Here is a 16,450-nt window from a genome sequence, read left to right as displayed (position 1 = left end):
TTTCTTAGCTAATTTAATTTCTTTTTGTTTGGCTTCTTTGCGCCATAAACGGAAAGAGTCAAACATCGCCGGCCGGGCTTTCTTTTTAAAGAGTTTCACTTCAAGGTTGTCTAAGATTTCAGAATCAAAGCTACCATATTGGGGCCATTTTAAAACACCATCTTTCCTAGTGTATTTAATCCATACTTCGTTGTAAACGATGGGGCCTACCCCATGTTTAACATATAGCTCGTAAGTCGGAGTTCCAACTGGAGGAACCGGACATGAGTCCTCCAATCGGGAGTCCCTATTATTACTACCAAGACAAAACAAATTCCCAAGTCTAAGACTAGGCATCCTCGCTCTCTAGTCTAGTTCCAAAACTTGAAAGGATTTATCGATTACGATATTTCTCGTGAATACACGAGTCCTTCGGTTATGGTGCTTGCAAGTACCAATACAAAACCTTTTGTATCCCAAAGATACCACAAAGTAAGTCCAACTAAGGACTGGGAGACACTCCACTTATACTTAACTGAAAATATCGATGGCGTCACCAGAAGACTCGTCTCAGTGTTTCGCTCTACCGAAAACTTCAAGGGTCCAACATCAGGGCGACAGCCAGGGCAGCAGTCCTTGTAGCCGTCGGGAAGCGGGGAACCTCGCAGCAAAGACCTTCGGACCACGTCGACATGCAGGGGTCGATGAGGTGGTGGGCCCTCCTCCGGAATTTCCCCACGAAGCTCCTCACGATCTTCAGGCTGACTGGTACCACTGGAATCGCCCCAAACGTTGGGCGCCAACTGAGGTACTGGGTTTTTAAGAACCGGCACAGAACCGGTAACCCAGCGGTGTCAGGGAATCAACACCCAGAGACCTCGGGTTCTCCTGAGTCAGACCTACAGAAACTCAGAGTCTTCGAGGTGAAGTCAAAGATTAGTTTATTGGCTGCAACCAAGGTAACAGGGTCCTAGAAGTACAATACGGGTATATTCTCAGGAGACTGCACACTTTCACGAAGTCAGGCTTCTCTCTTTATACATGATTTTCAGCCTTGGGCAAAACATTCTTTGAATTCGTGGTATTTCATTTATAGTTACTGGTTACAAAGGAAAAGCAGAGTCATGATGACATGTACATATTTCACGTCGTGCTGCCCATAACAAATCATCCGGCAAGGCCCAACATTTCATCAGATATCGCTGGACCCCCAATAAAAACGGTCACCTCCCCATCATAAAGCAAGTAAAGAAAAGGAGTGGAGAAAAGATGTGAGCAAGATATGGCAGGTGTGCGTGCTGAAATGGTTTTATGGCTGGTTGAGCCTAGATGCTATCTTGCTCGGCCACTGGGAGGGAACTGACCTAACGAGTTCGGCCTGGGGCAATGGTTCTAACTTGTACTGAGGTCAGGGAGAAGTCGATTAAGGAGTATGTGTCCTTGTGGAATCAAATTCATCTGGATTAAGGCCTATGTAAAGGGCAACATGTAAATGGGAGCTAAGGGTTCAGAATGTAAATGACGATTTTGAGGTGAAATCGTCACTCGAATACGCCGAAAATACATGTACATGATGTACTCGTCATTCTCGGTCTTTTGATACCAAATTCGTCCTATTTCGACGAAGTTTTTATTCTCGAGTCCAGTACTATTATATGAATCCAGATTTTCAGAACCACAGTATCAGGAGCAACTCCAGCTTCACTGATTTGTAAAATAAATTCTTCCTCCTGACTCCTCAAACCTTCCTCCCCAATCATGCGGACAGATCCTTTTAACTTAGAAGGATAACCTCTCTTCTGTTTGCAAACTCTAGCAATAGCAAAATGTCTTTTCCTACACACTTGCCCAATGCCAGGATAATTAGGATCAGAAGCGCTGTGCCCCTTCAAAACACACGTATTGCACGAGTAACCTTTTTGATCCAATCAACTTCTGTGCAACAAAGCAGCAGCTTCCCTTTTGTTGTTCGTTGTACTGGATGAGTTAGTTTGCACCACACCCACTTTTCCCACACTTCTCAATACCATTTCCTTGAGTCCTTCCTCAGTATTCTTTGCTCATTTTGCTATATCCATGGTCTTCACTAGCGATACGTTTTCTGTGTTCAGCAGCTTTTAATCTGTGCATTTGTCTCCAATTTTCTGCACCAGTTGATCTCTCAGCATCTCATCCACAAAACTTGTATTTGCACGTTGATAGCAATCTTTGTAATGCTGCCATAAAGTTTTCTATAGATTCCGCGGCATTTGAGCTCTTTGCATTTTGCAAAAACTTAAATCTTTCCACCACCTCATTCCTTTTTATTCCATAGTTTGAATCCATTTTTATTACCATTTCATAACCATTACATCTGATTCTTCCTCATCCTCCTTGGGAAATGGCGTTAGATGTTTGAGAACATGACTCCCTTTTGCCCCTTAACGATCTTTCAACATAGCCAATTTGTGAGAGGCAGGGAATATATCACCCCCAAAAGCTTCGACGTATGTCTGGAATCCTTCTTAATAGTCCTCCCATATGATAACAGGCTTGCCAGGCATATTTAAGAACTGTGAGGGGGCCATCATGCTTTCCATTTCTGGTTTAGCAAATAAATATCGTAAAATCTTGAAATAACTTTAATGTAATGGAAGGTACAGTATTCTTATTATCTTCCTTTCATTGTTTTTTTTCCTTATTTGTCACAGCGTGGTGAAGCTGCTCGCAACGTTTCTGATTGGTGGCTTGGGCATTTCCGGTTTTGTAAAAACTAGCGGACCACTTTGGAACACACTCTACATCAAAGAGATAATTGATTTTGATTGGCTATGGGACCATTTCCGGTTGACTGAAACAACGGAGGGTTTCTACGCAATGCGTTTGCGCCAAGCTAGGCACCCGATTGTTTTGGACTCGGTGGACCAAATAGGAAACTACATTCTTTCCATAGAATCGATTGTGATTGGTAGACACCGTACAGAAATAGTGGGCAGGTATCACTTAGCAAATTGCACGACAGGTTTATCACGACCCGCTGCTGCCGTAACCTCACATTGGGCCGTCTTCACAGATATTGATTCTTAAAGGTGAGACTCTAGGAGAACGCATGGACAGATTTGATTCAAGTAACTTGGTGGTTAATTTTTATGCGTCTTTATATTGGAACTAATAGTGGATATGATTTTTATTTTATTTAGATTTTTTACGGATTGCTGATGGTTTACGAAATAATAAGGCATTGAAGGGGATTCTTACCGCTTTATAAGCTAAGGTGAGAAGTCTATTGAGAATGTTGTTACTTTGAGTTAGGAGATCATAGCAAGAGAATTTTAATTAATTGTTGATCGTCTTTTGAATCTGTAGATTCAATCAATCAATCAATCAATCAGGTCATTTATAGAGCGCACTACTCACCCGTAGGGTCTCAAGGCGCTGGTTTGGGGGGGGGTGCCGTTACTGCTCGAACAGCCAGGTCTTGAGCTTCTTCCTGAAGGAGAGGTGGTCTTGGGTCAGGCGCAGGTCGGTTGGGAGTGAGTTCCAGGTCTTGGCGGCCAGGTAGGAGAAGGACCTTCCTCCTGTTGTCGCTCTTCGGATGCGGGGGACGGCGGCGAGGGCGTGGCTGGTTGATCTGAGGAGGCGTTTGGGGGTGTAGAAGTTGATCCGGTTGTTGAGGTAGCTCGGGCCTTGGTCGTGTAGGGCTTTGTGTGCGTGGGTGAGGAGACGGAAGGTGATTCTCTTGTTGACCGGGAGCCAGTGCAGATCTCTCAGGTGTCCGGAGATGTGGCTGCGTCGGGGGATGTCGAGGATGAGTCTGGCCGAGGCGTTCTGGATCCGCTGGAGTCTCTTCTGGAGCTTGGCGGTGGTTCCGGCGTAGAGGGCGTTGCCGTAGTCCAGTCGGCTAGTGACGAGTGCCTGGGTGACCGTCTTCCTCGTCTCGGTGGGGATCCACCGGAAGATCTTGCGTAGCATGCGCAGGATGTTGAAGCAAGATGAGGAGACGGCGTTTACTTGTCTGGTCATGGAGAGGGAGGAGTCCAGGATGAAGCCCAGGTTGCGTGCGTGGTCCGTCGGTTTGGGTGCGGTGCCCAGGGCGGGGGGCCACCAGGAGTCGTCCCAGGCGGAGGGCGAGGAGCCCAGGATGAGGACATCCGTCTTGTCCGAGTTCAGTTTCAGGCGGCTGGTCGTCATCCATTCGGCTACCTCTCTCATCCCTTCGTGCAGGTTGGCTCTGGCGGTGGCGGGGTCGTTGGTCAGGGAGAGGATCAGCTGGGTGTCGTCGGCGTAGGAGATTATGTTGAGGTTGTGTTGGCGTGCGATGGCCGCGAGGGGGCTCATGTAGACGTTGAAGAGGGTGGGGCTCAGTGAGGATCCTTGAGGGACGCCGCAGATGACTTTGGTGGCCTCTGACTTGTACGGTGGTAGGCGGACTCTCTGTGTTCTTCCGTCGAGGAAGGAGGTGATCCATTCCAGTGCCTTGTCCTGTATTCCGATGTTGCCGAGGCGCTGTACTAGGGTGCGGTGGCAGACGGTGTCGAAAGCCGCGGAGAGGTCCAGGAGGATGAGGGCCGCTGTTTCTCCGTTGTCCATCAGAGTTCGTATGTCATCGGTGGCAGCGATGAGGGCGGTCTCGGTGCTGTGGTTCGCTCGGAAGCCAGACTGTGAGGGGTCGAGGGATCCGTTCGTCTCGAGGAAGGCGGCCAGCTGTTTGTTGACGGTCTTCTCGATGACTTTGGCCGGGAACGGGAGGAGCGAGATGGGACGGTAGTTCTTGAGGTCGGTGGGGTCTGCTGTGGGTTTCTTGAGAAGAGCGCTGAGTTCGGCGTGCTTCCAGCTCTCAGGGAAGGTGGCGGTGTCGAAGGAGGTGTTGATGATGTCCCGCAGGTGGGGTGCGATGACAGCGTCGGCCTTGTTGAAGACGTGGTGAGGGCAGGGGTCAGTCGGAGATCCGGAATGGATGGAGTTCATTGTGCGGATGGTGTCTTCGGTGCTGATCGGAGTCCAGGTGCGGAGGGTGGTGGTGGGTGGCGTTGTTGCGGTTGTGGCTTGCGTTGGTTGGTGGCTGAAGCTGTTGTGTATGTCCGCGATCTTGTTGTGGAAGTAGGATGCGAGGGAGTTGCAGAGGTCTTGCGACGGGGTGATGTCATTGTTTCCGGCGTTGGGGTTGGAGAGCTCTTTCACGATGTTGAAGAGTTCCTTGCAGATTGACAATTAGGCCTTTCAAAAACTGGTGCTACATTATGGTTGGACAAATAGTAGTTACTCTGGTACTTCTCCATACGATTAAGGAATAGGAGAAGACTATAATCACTTTACAAACAAAGGTGAGATTGGAAAAGAGTCTTGCCATGTGCAATAATATGTGCTTCGTGAAATTGTTTAAAAATATGGATTTCTAATCACTGGCTGTGTTTTTTCGATTCTGCAGATTGAAACAAAGGTTTCTTCTGATTACCGTTTGGGGACATTGATACTCACTGTTTTGGAGGAAGGGGGAGGCGAGCAGGCCCCCATTGTAGCCGCCACCGCCAGGAGTCAACTTGTGCAGTCCAGAGCGCCGCCGCCCCAGGACTACATCTCCCGGCAGCCTTAGCGGCGGCGCTGCTTCCTGACACCACCACGGAAGCGCCAGGAGGCGCCTAAAAGCAGGGCTCTGCTCCGCGGGACGCGAGCGGGACGCCAGGCGAAGCCCGGGCAAAGGGCAGGCCCTCTGTGGCCCGAGGAGGACGGGACGGGCCACCCCACTTGGCCCCATCGAAGGAGGAGGTACAGAGACTCTAAATCTTTCTATCTTTTCCGCTTTGAATTGCCTATTATCGTTTCCGGATTTCTGCTGTCCAATAATTATGTCCATCTGGGAGGAGCTGAATGCCCTGTGTGGCACAAACTATTTACCGGAGGTATCAACCCCCCCTATAGTGGGCAGAGACACTGACCAAATAAACTGCACTCCCCAGGATGTACCTTTATCCCCCGAAAAAATCCTTCCTCAAGCTAACATACTGTCCCAGGGCTCAACCAGTAAAAGGAACCATGATGAGGCTAATAACGATCAAATGTGCTGTAGCCCCTCATTATCCCCCTCCAACCCAACTTTATTAATGACGGATAAGGCTGGGACTAGAACAAATGACTCTGTGTCGCCCCTCCAATTGACCCTACTGGCTCAAATCGAGCGATTGTTAAACTCTGCATTATTACCTCTGGTCACTAAAATCAACGATCTGGCGGACAGGTTGTCCAGTGTTGAAAAAACAGTAAAAAGGATTTATCCATTACCTGAAAATACTGCTATACCTATATGTCCTACTCTCTCTACCAACCTCGAAAAGGCTAAGTCCGTTGTAAGCAGGAAAGTTCAAACTCTTGATTCCCCTCTTACCACACCCACTCCAAGTGGCCGCAATGTTACTTCTAATCCTGTATATGTCCCTCACACAGCTCCTAGAATTATTCAAGAAAGAAGGCATCAAATTAATCTACCCCCTGAAGCCGCCCCATACGTGACTGTTCTCTCTGGGGTCCCTGCACTTAATCAGGGCAAACTTGAAACACACCAGGACCTGCTGAACAAAGCCATCTTTTGGCTCCAAAACAACAGACCGTTACCACCTGCTCTAGATTGTGGAATTTTGAGCGTCAGGAGGGTGGGGTGGCTAGGTATGCTGCCCAAAGATATTCCGGGGGACTTGATATTAATTAAATTCAAACACAAGAACATTGTCGAATAGACAAACGTCATGTTATTTTTTGGATTAGATTTGATCATATATACTCAACCTTTATTAACATTGAATTTGAAATGGGAGGTCACATCCATTAAGAGGTTAAGTCTCAGTGATGGGCGAGACAATTCAATGATACAGATTTATATTGTTAATTCGTGATTGAAATAAGGGGCCAAAACTATACAATGTTGTTTTGCATAATTCTTACAGATCTGTTTGTTCTGAATATCTTACTGGCTGGTGGGATCTACAGATAAAGTTGATTTAGTGGAATTAGTCACCGATGTTTGATGAATGTCCTTTAACTGAAGAAAAGAAACACTATAATGAGTAGAATGTAAAATGTAGTTCGGCTAAAAATGTTTTTTTGTATCTATGTTGATACATTGAAATTGAAATATTGGATTGATTTGACTTTTTGTGATATATGGACTGCTTTTGTTGGAAACTGAATAATTATCAAGAAATAAATGAATATGGACTTCAACATGGACTGTTAATCAATTATTTGGGTGCTCCTTTCATTGGCATCTCTTTTGTTTCATAAGTGTGGTCTAGACGGTGGACCTAAGAAGAGCATCACCCTTACTTGTAAGGACACTATTAGAACCTCGACCTAACTTGGTAAACTACTCCCTGGTGCATGCGGAGGTCTGCCCCCACCGTCACATCTGTTCATTCTGCTTCATTTGGAAGCTGGCAGCTGCTCCGCTGTTCCTCAAGGGGGAACTAGGAGCTTGAGCAGAAGAACCCCCAATTGCTGTCAGCATGACGGTCACCCAGCGAACCTGACAGTGTTGTGCCGAAGGGCTCCTGCAAATTTTCACTGCACTGTCTGTCCCTGCAGATAGAGAACCCTCTAGGAAGATGAGTATTGCCACCAGCACCGTGTACGAAGTGCCCATACATGGCTGTCCGGCATAGCAAGAGACTGCCCCTCCTTGCAGGTGAGAAAGGTGCGGATCAGCCCTGCTGTGCCCAACATCAATGACATTCCCTACAGCAAGTTGAACGGGCCGGCATGAGGAACAAGCCAGCAGAGCTCCAATTACCACGTCATCAGGTCAGCAGGTTGGAGAGAACGTGCACATATCTCAGCAGCATAGCTTGCACTGGTGGAAGGACTTCCTCTGGCAAAAAAAATAACTGCACCGCTGCCGGAAATGTCTGTGCCCAAACGTAAACTTTGTGATCAACAGGGAGATAATTAAGGCTGCATGACAGTAGTGAGGCTATCTGCGACAATAGGTAGGCTGCTGCGACTCCAGATAGCACCGTCCATCAAGTGTCTGTGTTTTGATTCCACTTGCGTTTGAGGCTGCGCACCTCCATGGAATCTTACTGTACGAGTGTTCCACCGTGAGTCAGTTTGGCGGTCGTTGCTGTCTGAGGCGCAAGGGACGCTGCAACGCTATGTGCTTGTGAGGAATAAACCATCTTAGAACGTTACCTGCCTTCGTGTCATGTTTAACTACAACATGTTTCTGGCGACGATCTTCAGTCTAGGAGGCACATAGTGCACAGTCGTGAATCTACGCGTGTCGTGGCCCGTTTCCATTCCTGCGTAGTTGAGCAGTGAGGCGCAGCGGTCAAGGCGGATATGCTGAGGGGTAAGAAGACGTGTTAATCGACCTCCAACAGTGCCTATTTGAATTCGGATAGCACAATTCAACGTTATATCAGGAGGTTCAAAGGAAGTATTGCGGGGTCCACGTGCCTACCTGGTGAATCAGGAGCTGTAGTGCTCTTACCGATGTGCTGTTGCAGTCCTGACAGGCCACGTTGCCGCTTGTGAGGGAAAGCAGTTGGACTGAAGGAAATACGTGTTTACTTAATCTCCGGAGCAGCAGAGTGAGTCACGCCTACGTGGGAGGAGTTTAATTTTCTTAAAGGGACAGGCTTTAATTGTCTGTTGTGAAGAACCGGTGGCACTTTCTTGTAATTGAGTTAAGTTGCAACGAGATCTGTTTTGCTTGGTTAAAGAGGAAATCGATTTTTGAGTGATGACCCCTTTGCAGGCTTCTTTGTGATTTTCATCCTCCTTTTATCTTTTTATAGGGGAAAACAGTTCTGCAAAACTTGGTCTGCTAGAGTGTGCACCTGATTTCTTTCATCATTGGTTTAATTTTGACATTTGCATTTAAACATGGATGTCACAGCATTGGATGTAACAGCTGTTTCTGCTCCTCATTTTCTCACTCAAACAGTTAGTCCTAGTATTGAATGGGATGAGTGGATTGACATTTTTGACAACTACCTGAAAGCGTTTGATGCTCAATATTTTAGTTCCAATAAGAAAAGTGTGATTTTACTTATCAGTCTAGGTAAAGAGGGGCAACACCTTTTCATGTACTTTCCTGTTGTCACAAATGATCGTGGTCAACTAATTGAGGATGTCTACCAGGAAGCCTGGAAAAGGTTAGAGAAGAGGTTTGCGAAGGAGACAAATGTTGTTATGAGGAGGTTTAACTTCTATACTCAACCACAGAGAGTTGGGGGAATCGATTGATGACTTTGTTACAAGACTACGGGAACGCTACCTCAAATGTAGATTTGGCCCCTTGGCTGTAGAAATTATACAGGATCAGCTGATCGTGCAATGCAGAAGCAAGAAAACACAAGAACGATTGTGGGCTGCCAAAGATCCTACTCTGAAGGATGCAATTGACATTGCAAAGATAGTGCAAGAGTCAGAGTTCTGTATGAAGGAGATGGATCGAAGAGAGTCGAGATTGAACATTACTCGTGAAGGGGAAACATCCGTGGTGTAGGGAAGTAAAGGGGAGGTGGCTACGTCCACCAAATCTTGTGTTAAAGGGGGAAAGAGCTCTTCTGGCAACAGGTTTTATCCCAGTAAATTTGGTAATATGATGTGTGGCAAGTATGGTAGCACTTATCACACATCTAATTCTAAAGATTGCTGGGTCATTGGTAAAAAGTGCAGGAAGTGGGCCATAAAGGTAACTTTGCCAGAATGTGTAGAGAAGTCAACAAAGGGAAGGTGGCCATGTTGTCTGAAGAGACACACTTTAGTGAGTACTTGTCTAGGCCTGACAGAATTCTTTGTGTCGAACCATCTCAGGGTGAAGTAGTGGACAATGAAGAAGTCCTTCTAACTAGTAGTTCGAATTTAGATGATAGGTGGAGACACAGGCTCAAGGCAGAATTTGTCATTGCGAACAAAAACATTGACCTCATAGTAGATTCAGGGTTGTAGAACACTATCGTACCTAAGAGGATTTATCAACAGGAATGGCCCAATGTGAGTTTGTTGCCCAAAGATATAAACCCAAGTGGCTATCAAGGAGAGCAGATAGACATACTGGGTTATATTTTGGCAGACATTTCTTTTAAAAACAGGTCTGTCGAGGGCAAAGTGTATGTGGCTGACTCGGGGTATCCTATCTTGGGTTGGTACCACCAGTATGACCTGCATATTAAGATTGAACCCCATGGTGTTGAACAGGTGATGGTGGTGGATGACCTTACTGTTGAGTGCATCTTGGAAGGAGCTAAGGAACGGTTCAGAGACAAACTTGGAAACCTAGAAGGTTATGTTCATAAAATAAAACTAAGGTCCGGAGATAAAGGTGAGGGGATAAGTCAAGAAGATGTTGGATGAAATGCTATCTAATGGTGCCATTGAACCTGTTGAGTGTTCTGCTTTGGTTTCTCCTGTTGTCATCACTGAGAAGGTGGACGGAAATTTACGTTTCTGTGTTGACTTGAGGAGTTTAAATCAGAATATCATTCCTGATACCTTTTCCCTGCCTAATATTAGCGAGTTAATCTTATTGTTATAATGTGCAAATTTTTTCTCAAAATTGGACCTTTGTCACGCTTATCACCAAATATGGTTACATGACTCCTTTAAACACTTTACAGCCTTCATCACTATGGAAGGTACCTTCCAATTTACAAGGATGCCTTTTGGATTATTCTCGGCTGCTAGTGTTTTTCCAGAGGATGGTGTTGGAAGTGTTTAAAGGTCTGAAAAATATTATCTACTTCCATGACGATATCCTGGTATTTGGTGATAGTGTGAGCAGTCACAACTTAGCGTTAAAGGAAACTCTTGCAAGGCTTTTGGAGTCTGGTTTAACGCTACGTACGGTAAAATGTGCTTTCCTTGTCACAGAGGTGGAGTACTTGGGATACTCCCTTTCTTCTGAAGGTGTTAAACCCAAAAGAGATTTGCTTGCTTCTATAAGGTTGGCTCCTATTCCAAGTAACAGATATCAATCGCGTTCCTTTCTTGGGTTAATTGAGTATTACTCCAAGTTTGTGAGGAACTTTGCGAGTAAAACAGAACCTTTGATGGTACTTATGAGGAAGGGGGTAAACTTTACATGGGGTCCAGATCAGCAAACTTGTTTTGAAAACATCAAGCATGAGATTTGTGATGCAGGTATTCTTGTGCCTTTTGATGTAAACACTAAAACCATTGTCACAGTTGATGGCAGTGACACTGGTATTGGAGCTGTCTTGTCTCAGAATGATGGTACTTCCGAAACAACTGTGGCGTTTGCTTCACGCACCTTGAAAGCTATTGAAAGTCATTATTCTGTAATTGAGAAAGAGACTTTAGCTGCCACCTGGGGTGTGGAATATTTCAGAACCTATGTTTGGGGGTGAAAGATTCTTCTCCGCACTGACCACAAGCCTCTGTTGAAAATGTTGTCACCAAGTGGGGCAGGAAAAGGGGCAGCCAAACTAGCTTGCCTGGCTTCCAGGTTGCAGGAGTACAACTTCCAGGTTGAGTTCATTTCTGGTTGACGCAATGTTCAAGCAGATTGCTTGTCACGTTTGCCTTTGTAGTGGGAAAATGTCGATAAAATTAGTGTGACCAAGAGTGCAAGGGAAGGAGCCATTGCTAGTGTGGAAGATGTGGTTCAGTGGAGTTGTGGTGTGGTCAGAAAAGAGTGTGGGCAGATGCCATGCTGCAAGATGAGGTTCTGAAGTGTGTTCTTAACCTCATACTCAAAGGTGGACGAAGAGAGAGCACCTTTCCTTGTAATGTGAGACCTTTTAATGCAGTTATCAATAAATTAACCATTTTTGCAGAGAAGATTGTTATGCGGGGTGATAAGATTGTTCCTCCATTTTGCATTTGTATTAGGTTATTTGAGATAGCCCATGAAGGACACCTGGGGCAGACTATTACAAAAAAAAGATTGAGGAGCGAATTCTGGTGGCCGGGAATGGATGGAGAGATGGTTGATTGGGTTGAAAGGTGCAGTGAATGCAGTGAGTGTGAGAAGAGGTTGAAGTTCGGGCCACAATCTGTCCTGAGTTCCATCCGTGATCCTGGTGTGGTTTGGCATAGCGTTTGCCTTGATTTCATTGGACTTATGCCAGGTGTTCATCCCAACACAAGATTTGGCATGGTTGTCATGAATGTTCACTCTAGATGGTTGATTGTGTACCTTCTCCCTGAAATTACTACTAGAGTCATCATAAAAGTGCTGCGCAGTATTTTTAAAGAAGAAGGTTATCCCACTGTCCTTATAACAGACAATGGAACACAGTTGACTTTTGGTGAAATGTGTGAATTTTTACGGAATTCTGGGATTAAACATTCTCTCACTGCACTTTATAATCTCCAATCCAATGGAATCATGGAGAGAGCTAACCAGATGATTAAGGGAGCAATAGGTCTTGCTCTTGCCAATAACCTGGATGTTGACGAAACCTTGAACGAATTAGTGTGGGCTTACCGCACCACAGAAAATTCTACTACAGGTGTAGTTCCTTTTGCTGCCATGCGTGGAAGGAAACCCTCTACTAGGTTAGTACCATCTTGGGTCAGAGAGTTATTGCAAGGGAAGTGTGTGTGTGTTGGTGATGAATCTACACCCACTTCTGCACCCATTTTCGTTCATTCCCAGTTGAAGTCCTCCACCAATATTCAAGCAGGTGATTGGGTCAAAGTCAGATCTGGTTGTTGGATTAAAGGTCTGTGTAAGTTCCGTGATCTTTTCCAAGTTCAGGAGATTCGCAAGTGGCCCGTGGTGTTGACTAACGGAGAGAAGTGGAATCTATGCAGAATAGCCAAGTACTGCTCATGAGACAAACCACCCATGACTATTGTGGGTAGAGATGCTTGTTCAGGTTATATGTTGGTGCCTGATCACCAGTTATTGAACAATTCTCGTGCATGTGCAGAGATGAGAGCAACTGGTCCTGGTGGTGACAATTTGGGTGTTTGCCAGAGTCAAGATTTACACCTTTCTCAAGCTGCACAACAATGTCAGAGACCCTTACGGGTCAGGGGCCCTCCTCACCACTTGCAGGATTTTCTGGTGGGTTAGTCCTTCCTCCATTGTTCTCTGCATTTCCTTCCAGGTCTTAGTGCTCACAACTTTTGCTATGCTTCATCCTCCTGTTGGGTGTAGTGTTTCTTTTCTACCTTCTTGTTTTACCATGTTTAATGCTGATGGCCCTTGCCTCACCTTTGCATACTTATGTTTTCTCTTGTATCTTTCTTTCTCTTCTGCTATTGTGCCCTCTGCTTCATTTCTCTCCATTTATGCTTACAGTTCATTATTGTTCGGTTCTACTTGTGTGTAGAAGAAAGGGGGGTATGTTATGATTCCACTTGCATTTGAGGCTGTGCGCCTCTGAGGAATCTTACTGTATGAGTGTTCCACTGTGATGCCGTGTTCCTCGCGACCGAGTCAGTTTGGCGGTTGCTGCTGGCTGAGGCACAAGGGACGCTGCGACGCTATTTGCTTGGGAGGAATAAACCATCTTACAATGTTACCTGCCTTCGTGTCATGTATTACTGAAACAGTCTGCAGCGCAACCCTTTAGTAAGTAGTTGCGCCACACCGATGCTTGGTGAGGCTTACAGCATCAGGATAGCTGCCAGAGCCTGCGAACAATGCATCAGCGCCACCTGGCAGTCCCCTAGCCAGACCGCACCCAAGCTCAAGAGATTGCAAATGGAGCACGTCTATAAAGAATTAAAGCACAACGAGGAAACAAAGGACGGGTTAGCCATGTACCAGTGGCGAAGTAAAATGCCGGTTTTGTCCTGCACAGGAAAATGCGAGTCTTAGCCAAACAAGCAGAAGGCTACCTGGTCCTGACAGATAGCGGCAGACTCGTGCGCTTTCATCTTCTAGGGCTAGAGCATGTCGGGCATGCCAATGCTCCTCTGATCACTGTCAGGAACTGCCCTAGAGTATCAATCTTCCCCACAAAGCCCAAAGCCATCATACCTCCATGAGTGGACAAGCCCTGCAGAACCGTCTGCTCTTGAGACTGATATGTGACTGAGTGACTCACACCAAAGAACAAAGAAAGGAGGGCTTATGTGCCCCAAGCTTTAAAAAGCAAGAGGCTGGCCAGGGGACACCCCACGCCCCTGGTCGGCTGCCAAGTGTTATGAAGGGGTGAGAACTGCAACACACTCACCCCCGGCATGTCTGCCTGTCCGGTTGGAAGGGAGATAGACTGTGTACCACCCCCCAACAGAGAGAACCAAGAAGTCCAACGCTTCCCCAGCCAAAAGAACTGACAAGAGTACCATGATGCTAAGAACAGCTAAGCAGCAAAGCCCAAGGAGGCAGCCAAAACCCAAGCATCAAAGCTGAAGAAAGCAAGCCCTGCTAAACAGCTAGCTGGCCTCGAGGTCCAGTGTGCGCAGCATGCGCACACCCATAGCAGCTGTCTGCCACCACTGCTCTTTGTGAGGCTAGTGCCGCACGTCCCCTAGTGGTTGCCTGCCACCTCCACAAGGAAAGAAGAGCAAGCATACAGGGAGCCAGCCAAGAGCACCCTGGGAGTGAATATGCATGTGCAGACTTGAGGCACTGCGCACCACCAGAGCTCCACAGAGCCAAGAGGAGAGGGAAGGCCTAGTGTGGGTGGAATACAGGAGGGAGAGCCTCTACATTTCCACTGCACCAACACCGCCGCAATGTGGGCAAGAGACAATCAAGGGAGTGCCCCAATACCACCTTAAGACTGCGTCGTATATTGCCCATTACAGGCAGGTGGAGAGCCACATGTCCCCAAGTGGCAAGCTGCAACCACAGCAAAATGAAGGGAACGTGGCACAACACCACCTCATGAAAGAAGGAAAGGTTGACAATTCTGTCACCTTGAAGAACCTGACAAACACAGATGCCCTGGAGAGCTCAACAAGGAGAGAAGAACGAGGACTCATACCACTACAAGACAAGTGTGCACCCGCAGATACAAGACAGAGACCAAGGTGGAGTGACATCCCTGGAGACAGCTCAAGAGGAGTACCAAATGTAAGCAGCCAGTATGCTGGACACGATCTAGTGTCTCAGCAGGCGCTTCATTTTACCAGACACTCCCTCGAGGGCTGGACATCCACACCCACACCCGTTCTCCACAGGCATCAGGAGTGATGTGAGCCTGCAAATAAAAGGGCCTGAGTTCACTTTGCTCGTGGCCAGCCTACTAAGCATACATCAGGTGTCTGTGTCATCCTTTTAGTAGCATGTGGGCCTAAAGCCCACAACACTACATCATCTTCGCCAGCTATCCCATCGCCAGAAAAGGTTACCTTTAATTTATACACGATACAGACGATGCAAAGAGGCAGCTGCCGCCCGGCATGCCATCTCTCTCTTTCTCTCTCTCTCCCTATCTCTTCTTTCTCTCTCTCTCTCTTTCTTTCTTTCTCTCTCTTTTTTCTCTCTCTCTCTCTGTCTCTCTCTCTCTCCCTCCCTTCCTCCGCACCTGCTGAGGGTAAAGGGATAAATTGGTCAGATTGAGTCGAAAACAGGCAGAATGAGATGATAACTGGCAGACTGGAGAAAAGTATGCAGGCTCAAAGGAAAATTAAATGAAGAGAATTGGGAAGTTAATAGGCAGACTGTGGGGATAGTGGGAAGGGGCAGCAGGCAGATTTGGGGGAGGTTTGACAGGAGAAAATGAGGTAGGTCGAGGGGAGTGTAATGGTGTTAGCAGTCTAGTGGATAGTGGGTGGAGACGTCGGAGGGACAGGAAAGGGAGGAGTGGGACGGACAGGAAAAGCGGGCAGTTAGAGTAGGGACAGGGGCCAGTGTATACGAAGAATAAAGGGCTGTATAAATATCTACAGAGTCTCGTGTCCTTATTGCTTGAGAGACTCTACAGTTGGCGACGAGGGTGGGATCGAGTGCGCTGTGCCCCCTGCGCTGATCCTTGAAACTGTGTGACCCTATCCCCAGGTGGCGCGAGTTTTGAAATCGCCAGTGCGACAAACGTGCCACGGCGGAGCCTGAGCCTGAGCGGAGCCTGAGCCGACGGAAGTGCTTTTGGAACCGAAGCTCCGAGGCCTGGAAGCTGCATAGAGTGCAGCTGTACAAGCGCGTCGTGCGCTGAAGAGTGGTTGCTCACCCCAGAAGTGTGAGGTGCGAGCCTTGAGTTCGTGACGTCGGGAGCCCACCCCTGTCATACCTGCTGTCCAGCATCACGCGCTGAGGTCTGGAGGCCTGTGGAAGTGTCTGCGCCCAGGAAGGGGCCCACGCGCCTGGTGAGTGCCCGCCTGCTTGCCGAGTGCCTGAATAACATGAAAGGAGCCAAATCTCGGGGAAAACCAGATCTCGAGGACGGCATCCCTATCTATCCCCTGTCTGGGGTAGTGAGCGGCCATTTTGAAGTCAGGCGAATGAGTTTTAGCAACAAGCACAAGCAAAGTCAGACCTGAAAAGTGACATTTAACGCTGCAAACCTGCCAGAAACAGCAGGAGGGTTTGGAAAGGAGTGAAAGGACGTAAAGAAAGGATTGGAAAAGAGTGACA

The sequence above is a fragment of the Lissotriton helveticus genome, chromosome 3_2 (genome assembly GCF_964261635.1).
Source record: "Lissotriton helveticus chromosome 3_2, aLisHel1.1, whole genome shotgun sequence".
NCBI classification, from domain to species: Eukaryota; Metazoa; Chordata; class Amphibia; order Caudata; family Salamandridae; genus Lissotriton; species Lissotriton helveticus.
Note: the sequence above shows the minus strand (reverse complement) of the source record.